The following is a 22,186-nucleotide window of genomic DNA, read 5'->3' as shown; positions in this document are numbered from 1 at the left end:
CCATTTCCTTAGCGGGCTCCTAGCTGCAGTTCAAAACTGAAGAGTGACTGCAGCAGCTAACTGCATGCTGGTTTTTACTATTTCCTACCACGATGATAGAAGCACTTGTCCATCAGCATACTGTGTGTGCCTGGACTTCATGTAGCATTGGTTGTTCCTTCACATTTTCACTTAACTGTCACATCACTGACAGCTGACTTGGGCAAGTTTGGAAGGGCTGAAATGCATCCCTGTGTTAATTATTCAGGTGTAATGCAAAGAAAAGTCCATGTTCAGTGTACTCAGATCCCTGACTGATGAATTCTGCTTACAAAACAGTATTACCTGCCACTTCCTATAATATATATGACTGCAGTATCTGTTCCCGAAAGAACAATTACCTTAGTTGACCATGCAGCTTTGCTAGAAATGAAATGATAATTAAATGGATGGAGCGTCTGCCATGTAAGCAGGAGATCCCGGGTTCAAGTCCCAGTCGGGGCACACATTTTCAACATTTCCCCAATGAAGTACATCACCGCCTGTTTGCAGCTAGGGTGTCCATTTAATTATCATTTCACTTCCTATGATAGTAGCTCCACCTCTCATTGAATTAAAGGGCTCAGTTGCCTGTTACATAAGGGTGCCCAGGTATTTTGATTGGATAGTGTGTTTATAGTTCTTATCTATGTGATTTCTGCAAACCCTTAGTCAGTTCACCATACACAATTTAATTATAATCCAGAAATCACAATATATTTTATTATATTTATGTTTTTGAATATTGAGGACTTTGATTTGGGGCGAGTATTTACTGACTTACAGAAATACAAAGTTTGCCTATATAGCTGTGGAAATATGTATCCTGAGAATTACTGGGAGGGAAAAGGAAACAGAAAAATGGACAGGGAACAGGCAGGAGTTGGAGACATAGTGGGGAGGTAGTGGAGATGAGTGATACATGTAGTGATGGAGTGAGTGACAGATAGAATAAGACAATTACATGCTCCTATCCTAAAGAGGTGAGTGGGGGGAACATTGAGGTGACAGTCTGGTGAGCGGCATTGAGTGGATATCAGGCTATATGGACTACAAGCTGCAATGCCTGTAGCTTGAGACCTGAATACCAGGAGAAGCAAGGGAAGAGGCTTAATCAAACAGTGGGACTCCAATGAATGAATGATGTGAGTAGAAGAAACTGAGGATGATTTGTATTTCAAAAGTGAACATTTTTGTACAACCTATTAGGGTAGTAACTTAAATGGAAATATTGGGGTCTGAATCTAGCTGATGCGTTCAGCACTACCATAAGTTATTTGATACTAACATTTTCAGGGGCTCCCTTAACCTTTCTGTGGTCAATCAGACATAAAGGTCCTGCCAAAATGTTTGTTTCAGAATCTGCACAACCATAGGAATGTCCCATTTCATTGTGTACTGTGATCTGTTGTTCAGTTTATGTACAATTAGAACCCAGAAGCTGACAGGTGATGCTAGAATGTGTTTTTTCTTTGTTGGTACAGAAATGAGTACAGTATGTTTTGTAGAAGGAGCTTCCTATCTTTGGCTAAATTGTGGATGGCAAAGACAGTGTAGATATTATTTGTCTTTGTTACATTATTTGCTAGGTATATACTATTTGACATATATTTTCACTGATAACTCGTTCTTGAAGAAAACTGATGTCTGTGTCTTGTAACTAAAATTAATGCATGTCTTTATTAATGAAAATCATATCAAAATCGTGACTGTAGTTGGAAATCTACCACCACAAATGTACAGATACTGTTCTTTTGATGTACTGTTTTTTTATTTCTCATGAGATAGTGTACTGGAGACATTTGTTTTCTTTTCCTTATTTTGTCTTGAATGTCTCAGTAGTTTCTTGGAATTAATTGTTTACAATTATTTATGGAGCTGTCTTTTGAATTATGGGTAGGGTGGTTATGAAGAATCCAGTCAGCAGAAATAAGGTTTCTATGATCTACCTTATAACATATGAAAGCTGATCACCTCTGAAATGAAGGTGCTGGGAGTGTATAGCAGAGTGGAAACAACTGAAGCACGTGGGATGAATGTGTCAATACTTTTGGAGAGAATGGCTGATAATACAGTATCACTTCCTGTTCACTACATTTGTCACTGGTGCCAGTACCTCTGTTCATAAAATATTTCCCATCAAGACTTTCACTACAGTTTGATCCCAGACCAATCTGTTCGTCTTTCTGCCTCACCTGTCTACAGGGAGTCCAGCAGGGAGCTGCCTTGCCCCACCTGCCACCCACACTCGTGGTCATATGTCCCACCTAATGTGGATGATCCATGCACAAGGAGAGAGATGTGCTCAGGTAGCCATGAACATTAGAACTTCATTGCAACACAGAAGGCACATGATAATGTTGGGCAAGTGAAACAGCTTCCTAGTGCAAGCAACATAAAAATACTCCTGATATGCTGTAAGGTTGTCACTAATATGAGCTAAGCTGAGCACTGCAAGCTGCACTGATGATGTCCTAGCTTCCAATGTTGCTGTGCTCAGAGGAAAAGTTTTCACTGTAACAGCAGCCAAAAGTATGAACTGTCATCCCCATGGAGGAGATGGCAGTGCCATCCATGAGGCACACACCTGGAAGAAAAATACAGAAATTGGGCCAAGACATCAGTAAGGAGGGATGATGATGTGGAATGGTGCAGGCAGAAAGATACCAGGATGAAAGAAAGAAGTGGCACAAGGCATTTGAACACTGAGCAAAACCATTCAAACACTATGCAGAAGCACTTGAACACAGAGATGAAGGCTACCTAATGGATCACAAGACACTGGTAAAAAGCTTCCAGAGACAAAAAAGGAATTATAAAAGCACAAGAAGAGAGATGTTCCTGAGTGGACAAGAGGAAGAGAGTTTCATTGCGGCACAGATGGTACATGCCAACATGAAGCAAATGAAACAACTTTCTGATGAAGGCAAGGTAGAGAATGCCCTGATGCATGAAAAGATTGTCACTAATATGAAAACTATTCTTGAAGCTTCCAGTTGAGCACTCTGTCTGTAACAACTGACAAACACTGCTGTAGGTTGCACTGGCAATGCCAATATTGTGGGCTGCATTCTTATTAATATAGTCATGCATTCCAAAGTAGATAGTTGATGTCGAGTCTGGAACTTGGGTTGGCTGGTGAGCCACTGTACATTCCCCTACAAAGGCTATGTAGTGGAGAAATACTGTTAAGTTGTCCAGTGTTGCATGGCTCCAGGGTGGAAACCATGCAGTGGGTGTCATTGGCAAGATCCGCTGCACTGAGGGTGAGTTTCAGTTTCAAGCCTGTTAAGATGCCAGCAACTGACATACCTCTGTTGTGTGGCATAAGGCAGGATTGTAAACCACCAGCCAGATGCTACACCACCCACTTCCACCTCAATCCTATTATGTCTCCTAATCCATCCTGTCCCCATACGCATCAGATTTTCTTTCTGTCTCACCTCTACAAAAAATCCACCTGAGAAATAATCTGCCTCACCTGCCACTCATTCTCCTCACTACTTGTACCCATCTGTAAGTAAAGAAAGGAGTGTTACATTAAATGTGTTTGATGTGGCATTATTACTGCACAAACAGCAAAAATGTGGTAAGTGATAAACATTTTTGCTATTACTTTCTGTGGGGTATCTGTGAGAGAAATTCATGATGATTTAAAATTATTGGTGAAGTTTTCTGCAAAACACTAAGTGCTCTCATTGCCAAATACTGGATGAATATAATGCCTGTACATGAATTCAATTAGTGAAGGTGCATAAACAAGCTTACACACAGTTCCTAAATGTTAAATGTGACACAGTGTGTTAACTGTGTAACATAAGATTGTATGTTTTATTAAGCAGATAACTACAGGATTTTAAATTTTAAAATTTGATCAATAATTATGTGAAATGATGACAATAAACATTTATTTGTCCCTGCCAGTCTTCTGATAGCCAGCGTGCAACTGGAATAAAGTTCTGACTTTCTGGAACTCGGTAATATTGATGGTTGTTTATAATTGAGTAGATTAGATGCTCAATTATACACTGATCTGCAGGTTTTCTAAAAGATAGAAACAATTGATTCTGTTCTTTATCAGGTCATGTTGAAACACACTTAGTTTATCACTAGTTTGTTTTACTTGTGCAGATAAAGTATTTTTTATATTAACAAGCAAATTCTTTTTTTGTCAATCAGGCCCTGCTGAGGAGGAACGCACGCGTCCCATCGCTCAGGTGAGTGAAAGTAGTGGATGCACGTATGAGACTGGCAGAGCAAGTGTGATTTTCACCAGTAGCATATAAAGTTTGGTTATGTGGCATGTAATGAACCCCACACTGCTTCCTGTCCTCCTCCCAGGGTGAGGACATATTTCATCAGCTCAGGGCTTTGAACCGTTAAAATACTTCCTCCTATTCTGAGCTACTCTGCACACTACCAACTTGCTTAATCAAATAAACTCCTTTATTAATATCCTATTCATCTCCATTTCAGTCTCATTGCGTCTCCCATGGCAGTCTGTTTCCTGACATCACAAACTTTGCAACTTATTAGCACTGTTAACTGAAATGCTATCTCAAGTCTAAATTACCTGCTAAATGACCCAAAAAATATCCCAAAGACCACTCATATACTGGATCTTAATTTAAAACAAGTAACTCTCTTTAATTATTGTCAAGTCATGTGTCATTGGTTAGTGTACAGAATCTTACTGACAGCTCAACTTCATCTTCGTTCTCCTGATGTAATGGCAGTTGTCATGATGCTGACAGTTCTAGGGAGGAAGGCACATTGCTGAACAAGAATGAGACAGCAAGGAATAAACCCATGGACTGGTTGTTTGTGTTGCCTTCATCATTTGTGAAAGTGGCGTGGCTGGACCATGTAAAATTTGGGAATTCGTGTGGATGCTGATAACCATGCCATTGAGTGCCCCCTAACCAGGTATCATCATCATCATGATAGAATAAAACACTGAAATCATCATGAACTGTGAAGAACGATAAACTATTTATCGTTATCCCACCCTGCAGATATGCTGCATCAATTTCCACTAGATTTTGTGTGTTGTGGTTGGCAGGTGTTACTAGAGGAGGCCAAAATGCATGCATTTTAACTCGCGCAGGCTGGCGTGAGGTCTGGAACAGGACAAGGAAATTAGAATTTAGAAAAACGGACATAGCTGGTGGAATACTTAACTTTAATCCATTAATGATGAACATCTGTCTTGACGGTACATGATTCACAATATCAATAGTAACTGATATGGACGCCTTGCTAGGTCGTAGCAAATGAGGTAGCTGAAGGCTATGCTAAACTATCGTCTCAGCAAATGAGAGCGTATTTTGTCAGTGAACCATCACTACAAAGACGGTTGTACAGCTGTGGTGAGTGCTAGGAAGTCTCTGTAGACCTGCCGTGTGGTGGCGCTCGGTCTGCAATCACTGATAGTGGCGACACGCGGGTCCGACGTATACTACCGGACCGCGGCCGATTTAAAGGCTACCACCTAGCGAGTGTGGTGTTTGGCGGTGAAACCACATTATGCACAACAGAGAAGGGTATAAGAGTTTAAAGCAACCATTTGAATTTTAAAAAAATCACTTTGTGGTGGTGACCGTTGTTCATCGGTACTGTAGACATTGTGAGATGTACACCTTTACCAAAGCGATGTGTTACACCATAGTTGATACTCATGAAACGTGACAATAAATATTCCTTGAAATCGACACTTACCACTTACTGTTGTCTAAAATGCTTACTGATTGCAGTTGGGAACTGAGATTTCCCCATTTTTGAGCAAATGTCACAAACACAAATGACAGGTACTCGCAATCGCAAACACGTTTCAAAGTACCTTTCTAGAATGATATCAGACTCATTCTCCTCCATACATTCATGGCCTGTCAAAACTACCTAAACTATTCTGAAAATACTTTCCTTCTTGTGAAATAACTACCAAGTGAACTACTTTGAGAGGTATACTTGTCATAGTGTTTGTTGTGTTTGACACGTGTTGATTAGTAATTCAATAAAACTACTGTAGGGGTAATTTCACCACATAAAGGAAAACACTTGTGTAGAATTTATACTGTGAACGATCACCTTTATTGTACCGCACAAAGAACACTTGATACATCCATTAACGCGGGAAAACGAACACTCCTCGTGTGCTCCAAAGAACCCCGCTCATAAAGAGAATCTCTGTGTCTTGTCGACTATTGACTTGTCACTCCCACACAGCCCCCCCCCACCCTGAAGTGCGGAGCACCCAGTATGGTGAGGTACTTAAACTTCACCTCTCGGCATGCCCGAGTGCGGATAGTGTGGGTGTGGGTGCTGCTTGCTGATTCTGTTGCTGCATTAGGCCCCCTGGTGTGGGTCTCATGTGGGACACAGCTGTCTGGTTCTGCGGAAGGTGTGGGTTCGTTGCAAGTTGTGCCTGAAATCGTCCGTGAGACTGTCGTCGGTGCTGGCATTGTCCAAGCGGGTTTTACTCACTCAATGGAAGCTTTGGTCGACTTTCCCTGGAGGAGGATATCCATTGTGTGTGTGTCCCGTCCTAGCACTTGGTATGGTCCAGTGTACGGTGGCTGTAACGAATGACGTACCAGGTTTGTGCGGAGCATGATGTGGGAACAAGTATCGAGGGACTTGTGTATGAACACTGGATGCGTGCCGTGCTGAGACGTTGGGGCTGCACGTAGTGTCTCTGCCTGCTTCCTTATTTGTTGCAAGAGGTGGGGTAGTTGTGTGTCATCTGGGAGAGGAACTGGTGCAAGGAATTCTGCTGGAACTCGGAGTGGTTCTCCGTATACCAACTCTGCCGAGGAACAATTGATGTCTGTTTTTAATGCGGTCCGTAACCCCAACAAAACCAATGGCAACGCTCGAGTCCATGAGTCCTCGTGGCACATCAGGGCAGCCTTTAAGGTCCGGTGCCACCTTTCCACCAAACCGTTGCTGACCGGGTGGTAGCTAGTAGTACGGTTTCGTTGGAAGCCGCAGAGTTTTGACAGTTGTTGGAACAGCGTTGCCTCGAACTGGCGTCCTTGGTCAGTGGTAACGAAAAATGGGCACCCAAAACGAGCCATCCAAGTTTCCAAGAATGCGCGTGCAGTAGTCTCTGCAGAAATGTCCCTGATTGGTGTAGCCTCTGCCCACCGCATGCAACGATCCACTGCCGTAAACAAGTACCTGTAACCTTCTGAAGGGGGGAGGGGTCCAACCAAGGGAATGTGTACATGCCCAAAACGTGCCGTTGGGTTTGGGAATTGTCCTACTGGAGCGTGAACATGGCGTCCCACTTTGCTACGTTGACACTGATAGCAGCTGCGGGCCCACTCCCGTGTATCTTTCTTGATTGAAGGCCACACAAAACGGTCCGTCACTAATTTCACTGAGGCATTGGTTCCCGAATGTGCCAGGCTGTGAATGCTGTCGAATACCTTTCGTCGGAACTGGGGGGTGATGTATGGGCGTGGTCTAACCGTGGAGGTGTCGCACCATACCTTACATGGGCTGCCAGGGTCGTCCACAAGTTGTAAATGTAGGCCAGTGGATGGGTCCGCCAACAAGGATTGCAGCTGCACATCTGAAGCCTGAGCCATTGCCAATTCGGAATAATCTAACATAGGACTTATCCCATTAATACGTGAGAAATAGTCTGCCACAATGTTTTCAGCACCATGGATGTGACGCACGTCTGTCAAAAACTGGCATATAAACTCTATATGGCAGGCCTGGCGGGGGGAACATGAATCGCTGACTTTGTAGAAAGCTGCCACGAGAAGTTTGTGGTCGGTGTATATGGTGAATTGCCTGCCCTCAACTAAGGGGCGGAAGTGCCTGACGCTTTCATACATTGCGAGGAGTTCCCTGTCATATGCACTCCAACGAGTTTGACTCATCTGTAGTTTTTGTGAGAAGAAACTTAGTGGCTGCCAATGACCCTTCACTCTCTGGTGCAGTGCTGCCCCGATTGCGACTTGGCTTGCGTCCACTACTATGGCTAGCTGAGCTCCTGGTGCAGGGTGTGCAAGCCCCACTGCGTTGTGAAGGCTGTTTTGCAGTGCCTTGAAAGCCGAGTCCATCTCGGGTATCCATGGGAGTGGGTGCTTGCCAATTTTGTTGTGTCCGGCCAAGGCATTGTTTAGTGGCGTCTGGATTGCTGCTGTTCCGGGGAGGTGGCGACGATAGAAATTTATCATCCCTAGGAACCGTCGGAGATCGTGGTAGGTTTGAGGCCGTGGTAGGGTACGCAACAACTCCAGCTTCTCTGGCAGTGGGAAAAATGCCCTGAGCTGACACTTTATAACCCAAGAAGATTACAATGGGTTCCCCAAACACGCACTTGTCCTTGTTAAGTGTAATTCCATGAGCGCTAAGCCTGCTTTGCACCTCCCTTACGTGTTTCTGATGGTCAGAAACATTCTCCGAAAACACCAGAATATCGTCTAAATAGGCGAAACAATATGGTAGTCCTCTTAGTATGCTCTCTAGGAACCGTTGCCATGTCTGGGCCGCATTTTTCAGCCCAAATGGCATCACCAAAAATTCAAACAGCCCGAACGGGGTCGTCACTGCAGTCTTTGGTATGTCCTGCTCTGCCATTGGGATCTGATTATAAGCCTTACGGCAATCCAAAACACTGGATATGGATGCCCCGGCCAGTGAATGGGTGAAATCCTGTATATGTGGCACAGGGTATCTGTCTGGAACAGTTCGGGCGTTCAAAGCTCGATAATCACCGCACGGGCACCATGACCCATTCTTTTTACGGGCAAGATGCAGAGGAGAGGACCACGGACTGTTTGATGGCTGTATAGTTCCTTCCTGTAGCATCTCGTTGAAAATGGCCTTGGTTTCCCGCAAGCGATCAGGTGCAAGCCTGCGAACACGTGAGGAGACTGGTGGGCCTGGAGTTGTCCGGATGTGGTGCACCGTCTCATGCTTCGCCCTGCTCTTTCTTGTTCCCTGTTGTGGTTTGGGTGTCGCCTTTGTGGTTGAAGCAGCAGGAGCCTGTTGTTGTGTCGTTAACTGTTTTGATGTCGTTTGAGCCATGTGCCGGTCAGCTTCCTTTGTTGCTATGGTGTCCTCCCAGGTGGGTGCACTGAGGTTATCTACCCTTTGGCATGCATGAGAAGTCGGACGTCCTTGTATTCCCGGAATAACAAATCCATTGCCAGAATGGACGAGTTGTGACTTATGTAAATCCACGGACAATGCATGTTTTGCCAGGAAATCAGCACCTAGTGTAGGTTGGTCGATATCGGCCATAACGAAGGTCCAGTTGCATTCTTCTGGTAGCCCAATGTCCACTGGCAGTGTTTTCTGTCCATATGTGTGGATGACTGAGTCGTTGACTGCTTTCAACGTGGTCTCTTCAGTGTGTTTATCTGAAGGGAAGAAATTTACAGGCAGAGTGCTGACAACTGAGCCGGTGTCGACCAAGAACATCCATCCTGTAGAGCGATCAGGAACGAAAAGTCTTTGTGAAGCAGCGTACCTTACAGTTGTGGGAGAAGTAGATCCACATAATGTAGGCTCATGCTGAAATGGGGATGTTCCCCTTCCATGTGTCTGTGAGTTTAGGCGCAGTTGCTTGTTGTCACGGTCGGCTGCGCCTAAAGCAGGCCGTGGGATGTGTTTGGGTGTGAGCACGGCGTCTTACACTTGATACATCCATTAACGCGGGAAAACAAACACTCCTCGTGTGCTCCAAAGAACCCCGCTCATAAAGAGAATCTCTCAGTGTCTTGTCGACTATCGACTTGTCACTCCCACACTACCTTAGTGTACTTAAGCACGTGCATCACAAATTGTGCAGTGTGATTTCAAAGTAACTGTTTAGTTACTTTTGTCGTTAGGGATTTGCTTTCAGTAATATTAATATAGGTCTCTGGTACATTAAACAGAATCGAATGATCATTCTTGTGATCTTTCAGATCTTGCATTGACTTACTTGCCAGCTCCCATGACCATGGCAAACAGTCCTTTATCCAGTAAGTGGTTTCATTTTCATACATCTTGTTGTTTAGGACCAATATGTGGCACAAATCTTAAAGGTCATGGAATGTGTCAGATAAAATAAAATGTTTAAGAAACCAAAAAAGAGGAGCCATAAGTTTATGTAAATGCAGTCAAGAATGTAACACAGGAATGGCCGCTGAGGTGCCACCTGTCCATTTCTTTCCCCTCCTCTTTCCTAATCATGACATTATTCCAATGGAATATTGGTGACCTTCAATCCAAAAAGATGACTTGCGGCTGCTCTTGGAATCACAGCCTCTGCTAGTTCTCTACCTGCAGGAAACAAAATTGCATCCTCAAGACTGATTTGAGCTTTTGTATTTCTTCCCAGTATGCTTTGACTCCCTCTCTCCAAAGATGGCATTCCATATCGTAGGAGGAGAGAGAGGAGTTATGCTGCTCATATGGAAGGACGTTCAAAGTCAACCCTTCAACTTGAAGCTATTCCTGTCCGCATTTTACTTCCTCTCCTGAACTTTTCCATATGAACTGTTTACATCCCTCAGTCATTCGGTGTCATGGACACTCTTCTTCCAGCTTACTGGCCAACTCCCTCACCCCTTTCTGCTGCTCGTTGACTGTAATGCACACCATTCCCTTTGGAAATCTCCCAGAACCTGACAGAGCGGTGCCCTCTAGGCTGAACTTCTGTCACCTTAACCTCATTTGCCTTATCGTGGGAGTACCCATCTTCCTTTTATACTACATGCACTCCTACCCATATCTGGAACTCTCCTGCACTGCCCAATTTGCCCATCATCTCATCACTGTCTCTAGTACATACTCGAGCAACCATTTACCATATGCTATCCATTTTCTGACTCCTACCCCACATACATGCACACCCAAATGGCAACTTTCTGGGGATGACTGGAGATTTACTGTTTCCTGGCACCCTTTGAGTAACATAATTTCTCCAGTTGTGATGGCCAGGTAGAATATCTTACAAATGCTATCATTACCACCACACAATATTCCATTCTCGCACTTCATCTTTACTGTGCCATGTCCCAGTGCCTTGATTGACTGAGCTGTGTTGTGACTCAACTCACATGCAAAGATGTGGTCTCCATGTTTTTAACCATCATTATATGATGGCAAACTGCATTCATTATGAACAGTTGCATTCACAGTGCCGTTGCACCCTTCAGGATAGCAAAAATCTAGCTAGATTTCCTTAACTAGTTCTTCTAACAGTTCCAACACCTCATCTGTTGTATGGGCCCTGCAGGACCAAGATCCATTGGGCTGCTATTCTGTGGAGATTTCAAGCTCCACCCACTATCATTCTGCCGTCCTCCACCAGAAACAAGTGGAGGAGGCTTGGGTAGTACCCTTATTTTGGCAGATTAGCGAGTGCTACAAGCTGCCTTTAGTGTGAGGGGGCGAGAACTTGCTCTCACTTCATATCGATCCTCCAACACAGTGCTGGACGATGTTTGCATTCAGATGATGCTAAACCTTTCTTTTGTGGGCAAGCACTTGCTCTTTCTTATGTACAACTGCATCTGGGCAGAGGGCGCAGTTTGCCAAGATGCCAGCATAAAGACACTGTCATTCCCTTACCCTTACCCATACCCAAGCCCAGTAAGGAAAAATACCTTCCTTCCAGTTACTGCCCCCATTTCTCTCACAAGCTGTGTTTGCAAACTGATGAAACATGTAATTCATGCCTTGCTGGTATAGTGACTAGTGTGGCAATTCACTGACCACTGCACCGTGCGGATTTTGAGCAGGCCGTCCTGCAGCTGACCATCTCATCACTTTGTCAACGTATGTCGCGAATGGTTTTCTGTGGATATATCAGACACTGGCAGTGTTTTTAAATTTGCAGAAAGCCTAAAACACCTTCTGAAGGATGGGTATTCTTGATCTCTCCACATGTGGCACTTCTGAGGCCACATGCCCCATGTCCTTCAGGTATTTTTAAAGTATTGATTTTTCAAGGAATGTTGGTACTGCCTTGTCAGACACCTTTACCAGGAAGTTGGTGTGCCTCAGGGTACTGTTTTGAGTGTGACCCTCTTTGCTATTGCCTTTAACCTTATGATGTCCTGTCTCCTGCAGGTCATCTCCAGCAGTCTACTGTTGCCCACCCCTACCCTGTTACCCTCCCACACCCTGTCCCAGCCTCCTCCTTACCCCCACATGATTGACTGTCTCCTCATGTGCAACTGCTCGCAGCCTGGTTTCAGCTGCCAGAGAGTGTGGTCACGTGTGTGAGAGTTGCATTTGTGTGAGTATGTGAGTGTGTGTTATCTATATATAACAGAGGCCTTGTTCACTTTCTTACAGTTTTTTTGTCGTGCCTGTGTGCCTTTCATGGTATTGTTAAATTCATTTCTGAAGAATTGTGATGGCTCAAGGCATTGAGGTGCTGAGGTAGGGGTCAGTGTACACTCATCAGCAAACAAACAATTGTGCCTTATTAGACAAAAGCCAGGAAAGATCAGGCCATTTGGCAATAGTGCCGTAAAAACCGGAGCAGGGATTGATCTTGGGGAGATGAGTGTCATTGGTGTGGTAAATGTGAGGTGTCTGATACTAACTCAGTATTCATGTATGCCCCATATGCTAGTGATCGCTTACTTAACTGCATAGGTTATGGACCTGACTCTCAGAAGGTTCAAATCACTGACATAAGCACACTCTTAGCCTTAGTATATTTATTGGCATTCAGGTTCTAAGTGCTCACTGTCTACCATTCAAGCAACTAAGAATGGAAGACCAGTTTTACCAACAAGTTTTTTGTATTCCACTGCCACTCATATTCTTCATTTTGCAGCTTGAAAATATATCTCTGCATGTTTTGGAATGAAGGTTAAGGCCTCAAAATTACCTGCTCTTCCCAAATCCATTCTCCATGGTGAAATGATAGAAGCATTGCACTGTAACCTGAAGGTGCAGAGTCCAAAGCTACACATTTCCATTTTTTAATTGTTTTTGCAAATTCACTAGAAAGAGAGACAGATTTTTTGGACATTTATGCAAATAATGGAATTGTGTGTCTGAGTAATGAAATAGCTGCTCTTGTTGCATATGGGCTTTACTCTGCTTCAGATAAATTTATTAAAGTACCTGTAGCTAAAGTCATGAAAGTTTTAATGTTTTATGATAGAGAAAATAACCAACAACAAAAGCAACATTTGAAGAGCTCTTCTTAAAAGACAGAATGAAACATGAAACCTTTAACAGTTCATGATAAGAAAAGTTACAAACTACTACAACCACACTTAATACTTACCATCCTTAAAAGTTTAAAGCAGTGGTTATAAATTTCCCAGAGTACTTTGACAAAGTGTGAACAAATAATAGGGGAAGATAAGGAAGATGATGGTGAGGTGAGTTGCAGTCTTGTGTTAGACCATCATAGCAACAATAATTGTGGGCACAGATCAGTGGAAGATGTCCTTGAAGCCCTTAGAACATCACTGAGACCCTAATTACTAGTAACAGACATAAGAAATAAATGAATACACCTTTGGTTGTCATTACCCATGCCCTGGCTGCAACTCAAACCATTAATGTTTGCTTGACTGTGATATTCCTGCGGTGCTGCTTGTGAGTGGATGACTGTAACTGAGGTATTGTCAGAGGTGTTAGTCATCAGAAATGGCATATTAGTCCAATGCTGATTTCTCTCTTGTCATGCTGATAAATGGCAAAAATGTTTAAGGAAATTTTGTTCAAATATGTGGCCTGTCCTCAGTGTAAGCTGTGCAATGTTAAGCAAACGTCTGCAGTATGCAGATGATTTGACTTTCCATCCATGCATGTCACATATCTGGCAGTCGTGAATTTCTATGTATCCTGTGTTGACATGACAAATATTAAGGGGTAGTAAAGTGCATTTTTAAAGCTAAACAAATTCACCTCAAGGGTGACTATAGGAATGGAAGTTGCCTGAGTATTGGGAACTTTGGATAAAACATCAACCTGTGTGATGGATGAATCTTTGGAATGTCAGAAGTCTACCCCTACTGTAAACAGAATTTTAAAGAATTTTGTTGAAGGAATCACAATCAGCAGAATGCCTGGCTCAAGATACTGAGCAGACAGCAGAATGACACACAGCTTGCCTGTAAGAGCCAACTAATCCCTCCCCTAGATACAAAGTAGTTGCATTGAGTGACCAACTTCCCAGTTCCAATGATGCAGTTCACTGAGGGCCAAGGAAAGCTGTACTGCACGCACAATGATCCACTACAAAACAGGAACTCAGTGAGGAAATGTGTTACACTGGCTGGCAGCCACAGAGCTCCATCTGAATGCAATGTGGAAAAATGTACTTTTCACAGTTAAGTTGCCTTACCAAGACAAAACAGTAGTTTAGCAGCTGCGAGGGTCCAGACATTATGGGGAATAAGTGGTGACAACAAGTAGTACTAGCCGATCGTCGGCTCCCCCCCGTTGGGGGCGTCGGCTCCCCCCCGTTGGGGGCGTCGGCTCCCCCCCGTTGGGGGCGTCGGCTCCCCCCCCGTTGGGGGCGTCGGCTCCCCCCCGTTGGGGGCGTCGGCTCCCCCCCCCGTTGGGGGCGTCGGCTCCCCCCCCGTTGGGGGCGTCGGCTCCCCCCCCGTTGGGGGCGTCGGCTCCCCCCCCCGTTGGGGGCGTCGGCTCCCCCCCCCCGTTGGGGGCGTCGGCTCCCCCCCCGTTGGGGGCGTCGGCTCCCCCCCGTTGGGGGCGTCGGCTCCCCCCCGTTGGGGGCGTCGGCTCCCCCCCCGTTGGGGGCGTCGGCTCCCCCCCCCGTTGGGGGCGTCGGCTCCCCCCCCCGTTGGGGGCGTCGGCTCCCCCCCCGTTGGGGGCGTCGGCTCCCCCCCGTTGGGGGCGTCGGCTCCCCCCCGTTGGGGGCGTCGGCTCCCCCCCGTTGGGGGCGTCGGCTCCCCCCCGTTGGGGGCGTCGGCTCCCCCCCGTTGGGGGCGTCGGCTCCCCCCCGTTGGGGGCGTCGGCTCCCCCCCCGTTGGGGGCGTCGGCTCCCCCCCCGTTGGGGGCGTCGGCTCCCCCCCGTTGGGGGCGTCGGCTCCCCCCCGTTGGGGGCGTCGGCTCCCCCCCGTTGGGGGCGTCGGCTCCCCCCCGTTGGGGGCGTCGGCTCCCCCCCGTTGGGGGCGTCGGCTCCCCCCCGTTGGGGGCGTCGGCTCCCCCCCGTTGGGGGCGTCGGCTCCCCCCCGTTGGGGGCGTCGGCTCCCCCCCCGTTGGGGGCGTCGGCTCCCCCCCCGTTGGGGGCGTCGGCTCCCCCCCGTTGGGGGCGTCGGCTCCCCCCCCGTTGGGGGCGTCGGCTCCCCCCCCGTTGGGGGCGTCGGCTCCCCCCCCCCCGTGGGGGGCGTCGGCTCCCCCCCCGTTGGGGGCGTCGGCTCCCCCCCCCGTTGGGGGCGTCGGCTCCCCCCCCCGTTGGGGGCGTCGGCTCCCCCCCCCCCGTTGGGGGCGTCGGCTCCCCCCCCCCCGTTGGGGGCGTCGGCTCCCCCCCGTTGGGGGCGTCGGCTCCCCCCCCCCCGTTGGGGGCGTCGGCTCCCCCCCCCGTTGGGGGCGTCGGCTCCCCCCCCCGTTGGGGGCGTCGGCTCCCCCCCCCGTTGGGGGCGTCGGCTCCCCCCCCCCGTTGGGGGCGTCGGCTCCCCCCCCCCGTTGGGGGCGTCGGCTCCCCCCCCCCGTTGGGGGCGTCGGCTCCCCCCCCCCGTTGGGGGCGTCGGCTCCCCCCCCCCCCCCGTTGGGGGCGTCGGCTCCCCCCCCCCCCCCCGTTGGGGGCGTCGGCTCCCCCCCCCCCCCCCCCCCCGCCCAGTGGGAGCGTAGGCTCACCCCCGTTTGGGGAATCACACCGTTTATAGCTGATGCTCTTTTGGACTGCTTTTTTTGAAGCCTCAGCGGGGTTGCCTCTTCTGACAAATGGGTCCAATGCGTCACAGATTCAGTGCCAGGGTGCATGACTGAAGTTAGAAATAATGGGGCATTCTGGATAAAATGTTACAGACTGAGAACATTTTACTTGCTTTCCTTGTTCTGCTGTGCGGTGTTCTGTCAGTGAGAGCCAGCACAAAATCTCTTGGTGACAGAAAAATATCAAAAATGAGAGAAGGAAATTTGATCTAGTTCTAGTTGGCATTATCCTTGTACCTGAAATAAATTTGTTTTAATTTCATATTTTGAGTATTACATTCTCTTTACTTGCTCTCTGCCTACATACATGAAATGAGTAAATCAAGAGTGCCCCTTTTTAGGGCTATTTTTTGTTATGTCTAATTCATCTCTCTCCCACTCTATTGCCACCCATCAGACTCGGCCAAAAATGTGCAAAACACATCTTCTCTCTCTCTCTCTCTCTCTCTCTCTCTCTCTCTCTCTCTCTCTCTCTCTCTCTCTCTCTCTCTCTCTCCCCCCCCCCCCTCTCACACGCACGCACGCACACGCACACGCATAGGCAAATTACAAATTGGAAAGTCTCTCATGACCTAATAGGAAAACAGGGCAGTAGGATAATTTGTAGTTTCTAAATGGTGTTTATATATAGAAATTGGTCTGTATGCTGCATTTCTTTGATGGAGTACATGTGTTTCCTCATGCTGTATGTAGAATAAGAAACAATATAACATTTAATTTCTGTTGGACAAAACGTGTTTATTTCTTGTCTGAATCCTGGGCTACAGCAATGAACTTTGTCCAGAGATTGTTCTTCCTTCATGTAATGGAGGAAAAATGCAACTGTGGACACTGCATCATGTAATTTCCCCATGCATCCTCCACAGCCTGACTAAACACAGCTTTGTTAGAGGCCATCTGATCTCGACTGTCGGTCATTTGTCCCAATCAGTGCTACCTAACGATAGCAAGACTGTGCACTCAATTTGCTTACTAAATCACAATCTGTCTTACCTCACTGCACCCTTCAGTAAGAGTGATAGATTTGGTGAGTGGGAAGTAACTATACTGCCACTCATCTCAGACACTTCATACTTGCAGAACTGCAGTGCGATAGGAGTGAGGTAGGGCAGGTGGGAGGGTGGTAGGAGGGAAGTCAGTATGGAACTGATGTAGCAGAAAATCAGTTTGTAAAGTAAGCACCACTTGGTATTAGGCTCATACTCACCCAGTTTATGGACTGCATTTGTTGTTGTTGTTGTTGTTGTTGTTGTTGTTGTTGTTATTGCTATTGTCAGTCCGAATGGGGTTTGATGCAGTTGTCCACTCTGGTCTACCTTGTGCAAGCATCCTTGGCTCTCGGTAACCATTATTAAATTCATTATCATGTGTTTAAATCAAATAGGAGGCATACAGTAATGATTGTAACACAGTACCACATGGAATGACTTCAGTGCAGTCACCGCCACCAACTTCTGTGCAAATGACTGGTCAGAGAATTCTGTACTGCCTTCACAGAGTGAATAAAAGTACTTGTTTCTCATGAGGTACTGCAGTGCTGGAAGTTAAGCCGCATCCTGTTAGCAACTGACACAAGCTGAGTGGACCAAAATTCATTTAGTTCACTTTCAGAGGACTAATTCCAGACCACTGCTGTAGCCCCTCAATGAGCTATGGACATTTGTGGACGTGTTTAGTCAGATGTTTTACCTACTTTGCCACTTTTTGTTTCCATTTTAATTTCTTGTATTTCCTTTGTTTTGACTGCCATTGGGACGCTACTTGTTGGGCTGCCCCAGTCCAATTATGCTCCTGCTCAAGTCACTACTCGACAAAAAATTCTTACTTGCAGTTTCCTCTTTATTGGATGTATTCACATTAGTCACATTGTGTTGCTGCTGTCATAATATCAGCTTCCATCCCTGTTAGCCATGACCACAGAGATATGCATGGCCAAAATACAAAGTTGCTCCAAAATTGTCCACAGCAACTGCTCTAACAGCTTCCCAATTAAATGCTCGAATATACCAAAATGGGATAATGATGCATTGCCTGTAGTTCTGTCAAACTGTACTTTAAAGACTTCAGTTTTGAAATTTCCTTTCCCCTCCAAGTGATGTAGGACTTGCCTTATGCGTGTGAAGGAATCCAAATTTACATTGTAGTTGGATTTTGTGTAAATGTTACATTAGTTTCTTGTAAAAGTTTTAACAGCAGTCCCTGAAAGGAATGCCTGATGTTAAGTCATCAGTACTGAGTACCACACTTGTTGATGATAGTTTTGTTGGTTAAGCTGTGTATCCAAATCGGCATATAGTTCCTTTAGTTGCTGGATATAAAATTTTCCAATTGTTTAAACTCCCACACCTTTATGCTGGTTCTTCATGCAGTCACTGTTGCTCTCTGCAGTGTTATTATGAATATATGCTAGGCTGTTACAGTATTTGTGATTTATGATGCCATATATCATTGCTACCAATGTCACATAGTACACTTCAAGACACCCACACTATCTTCTTTGAAATTAGATATACTTTTCTGCATATCACCTTAACACTGTCCACAATATGAAGTGGCTTCTGTCTAGTCATTCACTATGAAACACACCAGTCTCACTTGTTCTGTGTGTACAGGTACAAATCAGTGAGGCTGATACACTGATGCCATTTGCCACTGATGCATTTTTACAGGAGAATGCCAATGATAGCGATTTGGATGCCTACAGTGCTATATTTCAATCACATTGCAGTCTGCTGTAGCAGTGTGAACAAGAGCTATTGAGTGTAGTTTGGGGGCTAACTGAGCATGTGCTAATCAACACAAAATACATAATTCACATAGAAAATAACTATCCAAACCCTAACCAACAATGTACCTTGAACAAACTGCTTGCATCTGTAAGAAGCTCCCTAACAGGGTAGTGTGACTCAATTGAAATGAAAACTTATGTGCTGGCCACGCATGTTAAGTATCTGTGGGCATCCCCTACACACGTTAAACTTCCTTACCTCTGGGGCAGCTATTAGCATGTTGGAATCCAAAATATGAACTTTGATGAAGAATTACTCTAACACAACAACACTCTGGAACAGGTTAGTACACCCCTAAATAGACAAAGCTCATCAAATCATAATGTATTGTTGAGGCCAGTGTCCTCCAGTTTTGTAGGTATGCAGTCATTACAGTACTTGCAGATAGTTTAAGGTGTTTCGATCAGGATTCTCGGTATTCATGTGGCCTTTATAGCTTCCTACAGGGTGTTTCAAAAATGACCGGTATATTTGAAACGGCAATAAAAACTAAACGAGCAGCGATAGAAATACACCGTTTGTTGCAATATGCTTGGGACAACAGTACATTTTCAGGCAGACAAACTTTCGAAATTACAGTAGTTACATTTTTCAACAACAGATGGCGCTGCAAGTGATGTGAAAGATATACACTCCTGCAAATGGAAAAAAGAACACATTGACACCGGTGTGTCAGACCCACCATACTTGCTCTGCACACTGCGAGAGAGCTGTACAAGCAATGATCACACGCACGGCACAGCGGACACACCAGGAACCGCGGTGTTGGCCGTCGAATGGCGCTAGCTGCGCAGCAATTGTGCACCGCCGCCGTCAGTGTCAGCCAGTTTGCCGTGGCATACGGAGCTCCATCGCAGTCTTTAACACTGGTTGCATGCCGCGACAGCATGGACGTGAACCGTATGTGCAGTTGACGGACTTTGAGCGAGGGCGTATAGTGGGCATGCGGGAGGCCGTGTGGACGTACCGCCGAATTGCTCAACACGTGGGGCGTGAGGTCTCCACAGTACATCGATGTTGTCGCCAGTGGTCGGCGGAAGGTGCACGTGCCCGTCGACCTGGGACCGGACCTCAGCAACGCACGGATGCACGCCAACACCGTAGGATCCTACGCAGTGCCGTAGGGGACCGCACCGCCACTTCCCAGCAAATTAGGGACACTGTTGCTCCTGGGGTATCGGCGAGGACCATTCGCAACCATCTCCATGAAACTGGGCTATGGTCCCGCACACCGTTAGGCTGTCTTCCGCTCACGCCCCAACATCGTGCAGCCCGCCTCCAGTGGTGTCGCGACAGGCGTGAATGGAGGGACGAATGGAGACGTGTCGTCTTCAACGATGAGAGTCGCTTCTGCCTTGGTGCCAATGATGGTCGTATGCGTGTTTGGCACCATGCAGGTGAGCGCCACAATCAGGACTGCATACGACCGAGGCACACAGGACCAACACCCAGCATCATGGTGTGGGGAGCGATCTCCTACACTGACCGTACACCACTGGTGATCGTCGAGGGGACACTGAATAGTGCACGGTACATTCAAACCGTCATCGAACCCATCGTTCTACCATTCCTAGACCGGCAAGGGAACTTGCTGTTCCAACAGGACAATGCACGTCTGCATGTATCCCGTGCCACCCAACGTGCTCTAGAAGGTGTAAGTCAACTACCCTGGCCAGCAAGATCTCTGGATCTGTCCCCCATTGAGCAGGTTTGGGACTGGATGAAGCGTCGTCTCACGGGGTCTGCAGGTCCAGCACGAACGCTGGTCCAACTGAGGTGCCAGGTGGAAATGGCATGGCAAGCCGTTCCACAGGACTACATCCAGCATCTCTACGATCGTCTCCATGGGAGAATAGCAGCCTGCATTGCTGCGAAAGGTGGATATACACTGTACTAGTGCCGACATTGTGCATGCTCTGTTGCCTGTGTCTATGTGCCTTTGGTTCTGTCAGTGTGATCATGTGATGTATCTGACCCCAGGAATGTGTCAATAAAATTTCCCCTTCCTGGGACAATGAATTCACGGTATTCTTATTTCAGTTTCCAGGAGTGTAGAAGACAACGCAGTCTGTGGGTGCGCCATTCTGTACGTCGTCTTTCTGCTGTAAGCGTGTGCTGTTCACAACATGCAAGTGTGCTGTAGACAACATGGTTTATTCCTTAGAACAGAGGATTTTTCTGGTGTTGGAATTCTACCGCCTAGAACACAGTGTTGTTGCAACAAGACGAGGTTTTCAAAGGAGGTTTAATGTAACCAAAGGACCGAAAAGCGATACAATAAAGGATCTGTTTGAAAAATTTCAACGGACTGGGAACGTGACGGATGAACGTACTGGAAATGTAGGGCGACCGCGTACGGCAACCACAAAGGGCAACGCGCTGCTAGTGCTGCAGGTGATCCAACAGCGGCCTTGGGTTTCCGTTCGCCGTGTTGCAGCTGCGGTCCAAATGACGCCAATGTCCACGTATCGTCTCATGCGCCAGAGTTTACACCTCTATCCATACAAAATTCAAATGCGGCAACCCCTCAGCGCCGCTACCATTGCTGCACGAGAGACATTCGCTAACGATATAGTGCACAGGATTGATGACGGCGATAAGCTTGTGGGCAGCATTTGGTTTACTGACGAAGCTTATTTTTACCTGGACGGCTTCATCAATAAACAGAACTGGCGCATATGGGGAACCGAAAAGCCCCATGTTGCGGTCCCATCGTCCCTGCATCCTCAAAAAGTACTGGTCTGGGCCGCCATTTCTTCCAAAGGAATCATTGGCCCATCTTTCAGATCCGAAACAATTACTGCATCACGCTATCTGGAGATTCTTCATGAATTTGTGGCGGTACAAACTGCCTTAGACGACACTGCGAACACCTCGTGGTTTATGCAAGATGTTGCCCGGCCACATCGCATGGCCGACGTCTTTAATTTCCTGAATGAATATTTCGATGATCGTGTGATTGCTTTGGGCTATCCGAAACATACAGGAGGCGGTGTGGATTGGCCTCCCTATTTGCCAGACACGAACCCCTGTGACTTCTTTCTGTGGGGACACTTGAAAGACAAGGTGTACTGCCAGAATCCAGAAACAATTGAACAGCTGAAGCAGTACATCTCATCTGTATGTGAAGCTATTCCGCAGACACGTTGTCAAAGGTTTCAGGTAATTTCATTCAGAGACTACACCATATTATTGCTACGCATGGTGGATATGTGGAAAATATCGTACTATAGAGTTTCCCAGACCGCAGCGCCATCTGTTGTTGAAAATTGTAACTACTGTAATTTTGAAAGTTTGTCTGCCTGAAAATGTACTGTTGTCCCAAGCATATTGCAACAAACGGTGTATTTCTATTGCTGCTCGTTTAGTTTTTATTGCCGTTTCAAATATACCGGTCATTTTTGAAACACCCTGTATCAACATCACACTACTAATACAAAAGAAAGTGAGTCACATAGTTGTAAGCTGCCACAACTCTGCTACACTACATGGCATGTCAT

Source organism: Schistocerca nitens, unplaced genomic scaffold (assembly GCF_023898315.1).
Source record: "Schistocerca nitens isolate TAMUIC-IGC-003100 unplaced genomic scaffold, iqSchNite1.1 HiC_scaffold_380, whole genome shotgun sequence".
Taxonomy (NCBI): Eukaryota; Metazoa; Arthropoda; class Insecta; order Orthoptera; family Acrididae; genus Schistocerca; species Schistocerca nitens.
The sequence above is the reverse complement of the archived record's forward strand: the minus strand, read 5'-3'. Positions refer to the sequence as shown.